The sequence below is a fragment of the Sturnira hondurensis genome, unplaced genomic scaffold, assembly GCF_014824575.4.
Source record: "Sturnira hondurensis isolate 20B ecotype Veracruz unplaced genomic scaffold, ASM1482457v3 Scaffold0019216, whole genome shotgun sequence".
In the NCBI taxonomy this organism is placed as follows: Eukaryota; Metazoa; Chordata; class Mammalia; order Chiroptera; family Phyllostomidae; genus Sturnira; species Sturnira hondurensis.
The window spans coordinates 570,789-582,010 of NW_028091847.1; the positions used below are offsets into that span (position 1 = coordinate 570,789).

General features: G+C 40.7%; 1 long non-coding RNA gene across 1 annotated transcript; it reads left to right on the forward strand.

The window, feature by feature from the left end:
- The first annotated feature begins 1,170 nt into the window (after nt 1-1,170).
- LOC118974265 (uncharacterized) lies at nt 1,171-10,912 on the forward strand. The gene is made up of 3 exons (XR_005063842.1): nt 1,171-1,435; nt 7,074-7,147; nt 10,532-10,912. It is a non-coding gene; the product is annotated as an uncharacterized LOC118974265 (long non-coding RNA).
- The last annotated feature ends 310 nt before the right edge of the window (nt 10,913-11,222 follow it).

The window sequence follows — 11,222 nt, forward strand, 5'->3', positions numbered from 1 at the left end:
GGAGAAACCTGGCCAACAGTGCCTCAGCCAGGTGATCAAGGTCAGGTCAGCACAGGAGGACACACCCTATAAATGGTGTGACAAAAATGACACTTTACCTCTGTGGCCTTCCTCCCCAAAACCCACAACCCTAATCTAACCATGAGAAAAACAAACATTTTGATAGAGGGGTATTCTACATAACCTGACAAGTACTCCTCAAAATTGTAGCCTTCAATAAATAAAAATTTGAGAAATTGTTAGAACCAAGAAAAGTGTAACAATGCCCTGGCTGGATGGGTCAGTTGGTTGGAACGTCATCCTGTTCCACACTAAAAGGTTGCAGGTTTGGTCCCCCATCCCCAGTCACGGCCTGTAATGGGGACAGGGGAAAGGGCCGATTGATGTTTCCCTCTCACATCAATGTCTCTCTCTCTTTCTCTCCCCACCAACCCCCTACATATCAGTGAACTTATCCTCAGGTAAGGATTTTTGTGTAAGTGTAAGAATGCCTGACAACTAAGTGTAAAGTGCTATCCTGGATAGGATCCTGAAACAGAAAAAGGACATTAGGTAAAAATGGGAAATATGAATAAATATATTTTTAGTTAATGATATGTATCAATACTGGTCCATCAATTGTAACAAATGTAAGATATTGGTAGTGGGAGGAAACTGTGCACAGGGTGTAGGAGAACACCGTACTGTCTTCACCACCTTTCCGCAGACCTGAAACTGTTCTAAAAAAGAAAGTCTGTTGGGAAAAATGGCTACAATGTTGGATGGAATTCCATAAATGTACAAGGAAACTATTCCTAAGCTACAAAATTTAACTTTTTAATGAACATGTGTTGGGGCTTTAACATGAGAAGACTTGTTTTCAGGTCATTTGGCTGCATCAGGAGAAGCTTTGCCTGTTCTTGTGTTGAGAACACAGACTTCATCAGTAAATAAGGATTTCCACATCTTACCTGGAAGTATATATGTAAATATCATTGGCTAAAAAGTGAGGGTTCTGGCTGACGGACGGATGGGGGTCTGGAGCCCAGAGAAGTGACCCTCCTTCCCCAACCCTCCAAGGCTGTTCCCCGGGGAGCTGCTCAGGGCTCTGAGAAGTGAGTTTGATCGTTCATTCAACAAATACTTGTGTTACTAGGAGACTCGGTGGTAAATGAGACAGGCAACGTCTCTGTCTTCAGCGGGAGGTGGTCTGAAAACCCTGGACTGGGTTTCAGTTCTGGCTGGACGTCAGAATCACCTGTGGAGCTTTTCTAAAAAATACCAAAGCCGAGGCTTCTCTTCAGAACCTCTGGGGAAGGGACGCAGGGATCTGTGACGCTCCCAGGAGAGTCTAAAGCACAGCCAAGACCAAGAAAATTTAACTCCATCATGGAAGAGCCACCCTCTCTAAATGGATGTTCCGTGATCTTCGTCGTTAAGGCCAAAGAAGAGAGAGGTACTGATGTCAAGACCCTGGGGAGGGGAGGATCCCCCACCCCAAGGGAGTCTGGGAGGAAGGAACAGGGATGGCAGAGGCCCCTCAGCTGAAGGCAGCGCTCGCATGGGTGGAAGTGGGGGCGGGGGGCGGGCGCTGAGGAGTGAGGTGCGGAGCAACCCACGCACTTACTCGTTTTAGAACACATCAGCTCTTCTTAGACATGTGTGCCGAAGAAGCCTCCTCCCGGAATTTTCCAGAGAGAGCTGAGGACTACTCCCAGCTTAAAAGCATCAAACTCAGATTCTGCTTATCTTGATGCAAAGAGTCTCAAGGGTGGAAGGCCCTTGAAGGGTCACCACCACCTCACTCTCTCTTGCACACACACACTCACACACACACCCCTTAACACCGTTAGTGCTATGAGCTGTAGGTTTCAGAGTAAGTTTTTGTGGTGCGGTCTGAACATGCCCTGTAGCTATTTGATTTGTCTTTTGGCGTTTTTACAACTGCAAAGGAGAACTCAGTTTAAGGAGAGCCTGGAAAACACCGCTAAGGGCTAAAGAAAAGGAAGCACAGAGTCCTGGGGGCCTAGAGCTGAAAAATTTCCACTGCCTTATAACCTTGCAGGGGAGGCAAGACCCTCCCCGCTTCACAGAGGGGGAAGCCGTGCCTTAAAGGGTGCAAAGCCTTCCTTCCCCTCGGTCATTTAGCCAGCTTGCAGCAGAGCTAGGGTTCGCACAGCTCCGTGAGGTAGGTGCCATCACCCCGGTTTTCAGATGAGGAAACTGAGGCAGGAAGATGGTGGATAGCAGGATTATACTTGAGCAGTGGTCTCCTGCTCCAAGGTCAGAGCTATCTCCAAGGTATCACAGCTGCCTGTTGGCCAGGCAGGCACTGTCTGCCCTCCACCCCCCACCCCCCACCCCCCCACCGAAAAAGGATCTGGAGAACTTTCTGTGCTAACTTTGCAGCTTTTATGTAACTGTAAAATTATTCCAAAATAAAAAAGTTTTAAAATGGCAAATATTCAATATAATTGTTCTCAAACTCTTTGTACACTATAAGTAAACAAGATAAAATTATTTTTAAACATTCATTTTTTGTCATCTTTACACATTTTAAAATATCTATTTCTGTGTAGTTTTTATAGTGTGCAAAATATATCAGTACAGGACCACATGCATGAGTTCTAGTACTTTCTAGGGCTGCTGTAACAGAGCACCACAACCTAAACGGCTCGAAACAACAGACGCGTGTGGTCTCACGGTTCCGAAGGTAGCAGGCTGCTGTTAAGGCTTCCTCAGGGCCATGCTCTCTGACGGCTCCAGGGATGAATCGGTTCCATGCCTTTCTCTTTGCTTCTGGTGTTATCGGCAATCCCTGGTGTTCCTTGGCTTCCAGACATGTCACTCCAGTCTCTGCCATGTTTGTCACATGGTCTTTTCCATGTGTGTCTCTGTGTATCTTCCCCTCTTATACAGACACCTTGGATGTCATATTGGATTATCAGCCCACCCTACTCCAGTATGACTTTATTTTAACTACATCTGCAGTGACCCCATTTCCAAATAAGGTCAAATTCTGAGGTTCCAGGAAGGCTATGAATTTTGTGGGACACTAGCTGACCCAGTATAGTATGTCATCTGGCTCCCCCAAATTCACATCTGTCCCATCTACACCTGATATATTCACCTGATCCCCAAAAGATTTAAGTCATTCCAGCTGCAACTCCAAAATTTCATTTAAATGTCATCAACTCACGAAGGCCCACATCTCATCATCTAAATCATTTGTGGGTGAAACTTAGGGCAACATCCTGCAACCAAAGTCCTTGTTGTCTGTGGACCTGTGAAACCTGACAACAAGCCATCTGCTTCCAAAACACAGTGGTGGACAGGCATGGGGTGGGCCTTCCCAGTCCCGAAGGAGACAGAAGAAGGAAACAGTGGTCAGGGGTCCCAAGCCAGTCTAAAGCCTGTGCCCAAGTCTAGGTGACCGTCTTGGTTTATTGGTCATCTTGCTATTTTAAAATTTTCCAAATAAGAAAAATTAAAGAAAAGGAAAAATAGGTCATTTTTCCTAATATAAGACGTGCAGGCTAAAAGAAAAGAAGCTTGGGCTTATGGCAGAAAAAAGTACAAGCAATAAGTATCACCCTCATTCCATGACCCAGAAGCAACCCGCCGTTCACATTTGGCGTAATTCTACTTATACGTTGAATTTATTTTTCATGTTTTCTCATTTGTCTACATTATACCTGTACTGCACATGTGGAAAAGAAAAATATATATTATGTCTATAGGATTTTGACTACTTGGTCCAAGCTGTGTGTCCTGTGCCCCATCTCTCCCAGCCGTTGTTACAAACAGCACTGTTGGAAGAGGCAGTTGCCAATTCCCAGGGACATTCAGGGAATGTACCAATGTTATGTACCATCCAGCCACCGTGGCTGGACGTCACTGGAAATTTAACAGAAGGAAAACACAAACTGTCCATAGTAATAAATATAACTCTATCCCCCACTAATGAGATATAATGAGATGAGGAAGATTCATAAGACTAGGATGAAATGTTGCCTTTTTCAGATTAAATCCTGGGTTTTTTTTCTTTTTTCCAGCTTCCAGTAAAGCACTTATATTCTTTCTTTTCTTCTTTTAGCTGACTGTAGTGGAAACTCTACAGAAATTAATCTGCGAAATATATTATCACTGTAGATTGTGAAGGGAGATGATCACAGAAATAATTCTTTGAGCTAAGGTGTATACAGTTGTTAGAATCTGTGGAATTGTTGATGTTTGTTTTTAAGTATTGACTGAAATTTCAGAACTCTGCATCAGTTCTACAAGGAATATTACTCCAACGAAAAAAAAGCAAACTAAAAAGAAACACCCTTAGTTATGACTAGGGATAAAATGTATTGGATTAAACTGGTTGATAATACAATGTTGAAAATTATTCAAGATACCTTATCAAATACTATCTATCTATTTATATCTTCAAATACTTGCTCAGTAAATTCATGTTTTTGAGTTAGGGTTTAGTAATAACATGTAAGTTCAACTATTTATTAAAATGTTTTGTTTCAATTTAAAAATAATCTCACAGTTAAATGCAACAATCCCAGCAACACAGCATCCGCCAGCTCCCCTTCCATCAGACCATACACCCTCCCTCTGCCCACGACTGTTTTTATTAACTGGGATTCCGTCCATCTCTCTGTAAGTTTATGAAATGTGTTTTGGCTTGGAGCACAGAAAATCCATTTAGACATTAATAGTCTAGTTGCAAGTTATGTTATTCATTCACAAGAGTAACAACAGTGTGCTGTGATTTTTTTTCCAGCATTTTCCCTTAATTTTATTGGCTAATAAAATCCAAACACAAGAACCTTTTGCCCAGAAAGTGGCGCCAAAGGAAAGCAGCTGCCCACAAGACCCCCAGGGGCTTTCCAAGTAGGACCTGAGTCTTGTGGGGCACCCAGATGAGCGAGAAAGACCTGTTCTCCAACTGCTAGGCCTCTGCACAAGGTCAGCCAGAGGTTATCCTTATGTCTTCCTGACCAAAAGCAGAGAACTCCCGTCTCCCTCTAAGTCTTGAAAGTCAAAGTGGTGGTATCACTGTGGTGTGTTCCCTCATTTAATTCTTTCACTCAAACATCCTTTTTCTAACAAACCTTAGCAAGCAGCTTGGAGCAAATGTTATGCACCATAATCTATGGAAGGTACTGGGCACATAGAAAGGGGCGCGCAGCTCAGTAGCAAAGAAACATGCCAACCAATCCCAGACCGATCCCGACCTGAGGAGTAAGTACCATATGAGGCAGGGACAACGTACATGGAGCCCCAGGAAAATCTGGTACAAACTCAGTTAAACTGCGATTTACAAGGGGAAAAACCTGACCACTACATTTGTGAAAAATAATTTCCAAAGAGCTATTATATAAAAGTAGGTAGATATAAATCTATATAAATCTATATAAAGGAAATACATACAAATACATGAACATTGCTTCAACCCCATCAGACAAATGGTCAGAGATATCAGTAGGCAATTAACAAAAGAAAAAAGTAATAAGCAAGCTGTTTTAACACATAATCCATTTTATTAGTCTCCAAAGACACAAAAGTTAAAACAATGAGAACAAAAGCTTATAAATCTAGTTCTCAGAAATATACAGAATAGTTGAAACTCCATTTAATAAAGTAGTAATACAAATTTATGCAAACCTCTAGGAAGACAATTGGACAATATAACACAAGTCAAAATAGTAATTATCCTTTTAAACCCAATATTCCCACTTCCACAGAATTTATCCTAAGGAAATAATTGTAATGAAGAAAAAAACTATATGTATAAAGATATTTGTCACTTATTTATATTATTATTTTATATTATTGTCACTTATTTATCTGGGTGATAAAAGTGATAAAGTGATAGATTGGATCTATCATATACCTAATCCCAGGGGAATATTTCAATAGATTTCAAAAATTAATTTTAAAGGCTTTGTAGCAACATGAGAAATGTTTTTTTTTAAATTTACTTTAGAGAAGGTAGGGGAGAGAGAGAGAGAAAGGAATCGATTGGGCGTTCCACTTAGTACCGCATTCATTGGCTGATTCTTGCATGTGCCCTGATCTGGGATGGAACATGCAAACTTGGTGTGTCAGGATGACACTCTAACCAACTGAGCTACTGCCAGAGCCATTTTACTCTTTTTTAAAATTATTTTTAAAAGACTTTATTTATTTATTTTTAGAGAGAGGGGAAGGGAGGGAGAAAGAGAGGGGGAGAAATATCAATGTGTGGTTGCCTCTCAAGAGTTCCCAGCTGGGGACCTGGCCCACAGCCCAGGCATGTGCCCTGACTGGGAATCAAACTGGCAACCCTTTGGTTCACAGGTTGGCACTCAATCCACTGAGCCACATCAGCCAGGGCTACTTCTCATAAAATTTAATAAAAGGAAAACACAAACTGTCTGTAGTAATAAATATAACTCTATCCCCCAAACCCAGCTGAGACTCCAGCATCAGAAACCCCCTGCTAGAGTGGGTTTGAAGGTAATTTAGGAAATTTGGGGCTAGGTGATTCCATAGTCAGAGTTAATTAACCCTTCTCTTTTATGCTTCCTGTTCCTGAGCCATCTCCCATTCAAGTCATCTCATTTTATTCACTCCATTTTTTAAAAGATTTTATTTATTTATCTTTAGAGGGGAAGGGAAGGAGAGAAGGAGAGAAATATCAATGTATGGTTGCCTCTCGTGAGTCCCCTGCTGGGAACTGTCCTGCAACCCAGGCATGTGTCCTGACTGGGAATCGAACCATGATCAGGTGGTTCGCAGGCCCGTACTCAATCCACTGAGCTACATCAGCCAGGGCTCCATTTTAAGATTCTTCTTTACCCCTCTGCCTACTCTCCTTTGAGTGTAGACATTATATCCTACTCATTGTCATAACCACCTACCCCTTCACCAGCTGCTGATAAATTCAATGAATTCATGAGTATTTAGTTACTTAACAGTGTACAGATCTGTACGAGAGCAAATGCAAAGAAATGACAATAATTTTGTTAAGCTGATGGAACTCAGAGTATTTTAAACATTTTTTACTTTATATTTTATTTTACAGCACTTTTTAATCCTTTTTTTTTTTTAAGGTAGTACCTGTTGCCTGGAGAGGATTTCACTGTGGTATCTAAAACCAGGCTCTCGGCACTTATGTCCCATAACAGTAAGTAAGTTTATCTGGAAAAATAAACTTATAGACTTAAAAGATAAGCCAAGGCATTTTTGGAAAAAAGTAAAGAAAGAGCCCTTAATCTACAGACATTATAACTTCTTTGAAAGCTATGATAATCACGGGAATGAGAAAGAAGCCAGAAATCCAGACACCAATCTGAGTGTGAATGTGTTGTTTTATCACCACTGCAACGTCTGACTTGAGGAGCTAGTGCATCCAAGTGTCCCCAGTGCTGGACAGCCACCCAGTGTTCCTTGTGAGCCATGATGAGTCTGAAAGGCCACACTTGGCAGAGTAGCACAGGACCTACCTTGGATATGACTCAAGTTCCTAGGGAAGCATCACTTATTTCCCTTTTCTTCTTGTCAGTAATTCTCCAAAATGCTCCAGTTTTATGATGACTTTCAAAGGAATTAAACTTGAATAGTACAAAATTGTATAATTATGTCACAATTTAGTGGCAATTATTAACAGATCCATTATTATGAAGTAATAATGATGATTATAACAATAATGATAGCTAACATTCACAGTCTGTTTACCATGTGCCAGATACAGTGCTAAACAATTAGCAAGATGATTAGGCCTAGCAGCCTGCTAGTTCATGTGCACTGGTTATTCAGCATTTAAAAACATTCTAGGAATTTCAGGTGAGCCACAGTCTGGAGGCAGATGAGTCACACTGAGCTCCCAAAATACATACTGGATATGCAGGCCCTAGAGCAGGGCCCACATCTCTGCATGGCAACAAGGGGCAGGAGCTGAACTTCTAAGGTTCCCTTCAGACAGGACAAGCACTTCTGCATTCACCACAGTCCCCACTGCTCCCTAGGGAGCTTATACTCAGACCTCTTCATTTAAATAGCTTGCCTGCCTCCTATGCATTTGTGTTTTCGACCCCGCCACCTAGACATTAGGAGTACAAGCCAGGCATCTGCCACTAATTGTGCAGTGCCAACAGGAAAACAAAAACTAAACGAGACATTGGCAATCATATAGCCTGATAGTTTTTCCAATGTTTTTATAGCAACGAAGCATTTCTTCTAGTAAAATCTTACACGAAGGCCTGATCTCTAAAGACAAAAGAGGCGCTGTTCTGGCTGAGGGTGAGGAAACCCCAAGAAGCTCCCAACCTGCTTGGTTCCTTCTACTTCCCATGCTTCTCATTTCCACCCCCCGTGGGACCCCTCGACAATCTAAGGGTGCTGGCAACAGTCCAATCTTCTCATTCCAAAGCAGAGGGCACAAACAAGTGAAGTCATCTGTCCTCAGTGTCACAGCTAATTTGTGGTGAGAACCCAGGTCTCTGAACACTGACCAGATGATTCAGTGTTTGACAGTTTCTTCCATTAAGGAAAGAAGGAAGGAAGGGAAGAAGGGAGGGAGGGAGGGAAAGAGATTCTTTTTTTCAACCCCCCTTGTCACATTTCACATACCAGCAATACCTTTATTAGAAAAGTTTTAAATTAAATAGTCCAACATAGAATTATGAAAGCACATAGTATTACAGCTGAAAGGAACATTGAAAGTCTTTTTTTCATCCACCCGTTCATTTCACAGACCAGATAAATTCTTGAAACCAATCCCCCCTCTTAAGTGTTCCAAGTTACCATCCTGTTCAATATGTCAAGTACTGTTACATCTTGACTTGATGGTCAGAAGCCAGAACTTTCTATTTTAACCAGTTTCTTTGTGAAAAGCATGAAGTTAAGATATAAATTAAAGTTGTGATTCCTTTCAGTTTGTGATTTTCCTTAATCTTTGAAAGGCACTCTCCCAGTTGGGCACGCAAACATCTCCTTACTCCAGAAAATGCGTTTACAAACTTATAGGAAGATCATTCAGACTGAACTTTTCCAAGAGAATTCACATCAAAGGATCTGTGGTCAAAGAGCTTTTATTTTAAAAAGCTTGAATTATTTACAAAGAATGAATTGAAAAATGAATTTTCAATTCATTGTGTAGACCAATAATTTATACAATGCATAAAATCCATTAATGGATGAATATTTTTCAAATAGATGGATTAAATGTTTTAAATATATTTATTTAATTGTTTTTCAAGTACAGTTTTCTGTCTTTTACTCCCATCCCAGCCCCCCCGCCAGTGCTCCCCACCTCCTTCCCATTTCTACCCTCCTTAGTTTTTGTCCATGTGTCCTTTAAACTAGTTCCTATAAATCCTTCCCCTTTTCCCCTGAAATTCTCTCCCTTCTCCCCTCTGGTAACTGTCAGCCTGTTCTCTATTTCAGTGTCTTTGGTTTTATTTTGCTTGCTTGTATGTTTTGTTGTTTAGGTTTCTGTTAAAGGTGAGGATAAATACTATTTTAAAGGGACTCACAAAATATAAACTCATTTCTCATTTTTATTATTAGATTGTAAACCAAAAAACTGCTCTATCAAATTGCTCAAGCCATTTCTAAATGCCTACTTTCTATTCCTGCCCTATCATGAACCAATCACGAACACTTCGTGGATCAGTCCTGGAGCTACATTGAGTAGTTCCAGGGAAAAGGACCATTGAGGTTGTTGGTGTGGATGTACAGATTATGTCAGTAAGGCTGCTCATATGAGCCAGGGAATGCTTTTCATTTAATCCCAGTCCCAGTCAGCTGTTTGGGGAATATGGCTGTGGTCCTCAAAGGCCTCAGTGGTCCCTTTATGGCTCAGGAGAAAGAGAAGCACACAACCTCCTACCTGCTCCACCTGAAAACAAGCAGGGCAGGGTTCAGATGACAGAGAGTTTGCAAAATAGACTAAGAAATCTGGGGACTTCATCCTGAAAGTAATGGGAAGTTGTTAAAACACTTGAGTCATGTTAGGGTATGGAAAATATAGGAATACCCACAATGTGGAGCATGGTTTAGAGGGCAAGAAGACCCATTAGGAGGCTTCTGCAATAGCTTTGGAAAGAGGTAATATGGCCTGAACTCAGGTAGTAGCAGTCAGGTTTCAAGAACAATGTAGGGAACTTGATTGTTGGTTCAGTGGAGGTGATGAAAGGCAGGGAGGAGTCAACAAGGATGCCCAGCCTCTGGCTTGAATGACTAGATGGCTAGTGGTGCTATTCAATGAGATGGAAGCCCAGGAAGAGGACTGTGGTGACAATGAGTTCTATTTCCGGCAGGCCATGTTTGACCTTTCCTGACCCTACGCGATGGCTCAAGGTGGTCTCCAAACTGCCCTACCTTTATATCCACTCATTAAATCCAACCATAAAAAAGTGTTTGAAACCATAAAAGAGTTTATTAAGAACATTAAAGCAACATGGGAAAATATTTATTAAGTAATATTAAGTAAAGTTATAAAAATGCAAATTAAACAAGGTAAAGTTCTTGCCTTAAAATTGGCAAAAAAAACTTTTTTTTTCATTAGAATGCCCCAAACTGCCAAGGATGTGGAAAAACTGGCATTCTCACTTGTTGCTGGTGGTAATGTAAATTGGTACAAGCCTTTTGGAAGAAATTTGGCAAAATTCATGAAGAACCATAAAAGAGTTTGTATCCTGTGACCCTGTAATTCCACTTCTGGAAATCTACTCTAAGGAAATAACTCAAAATGGAGGAGAAAGCACTTTATACACGAAGCTGTTTATTACAGCAGAAACTGGAAACAAATAAAATGTCCAATAAGAGAAGATTGGTTAAATACGTTATAATTAATTTGTTTTCCTTTTGTGCATAATGAAATTGTTCAGTGGTGAACAGGAATGTTTGTGCTATAATGTAAAGCATATATATATATATATATATATTTATATATCTGCTATTGTTCTAATATGTAATTAACTTCCATAGAAAAAAAGACTAGAAGGAAATGATCATATTGATTGGGTTATGGTGGTGAGTATATAGATAGCTTCTAAAGTTTCAAAAAATTAATTTCCCTAAAGTCATTGTAAATGGTCAAAATGCTTTAATAAAAACTAATGTAACTGTGTAACTAATGTAACTAATGTAACATAGTGTAACTGTGACTGGTGTGGCTCAATGGATTAGGCGTCATCCTATAAGCTGAAAGGTCACCAGTTTGATTCCCAGTCAGGGCATATCATATGCCTGGATTG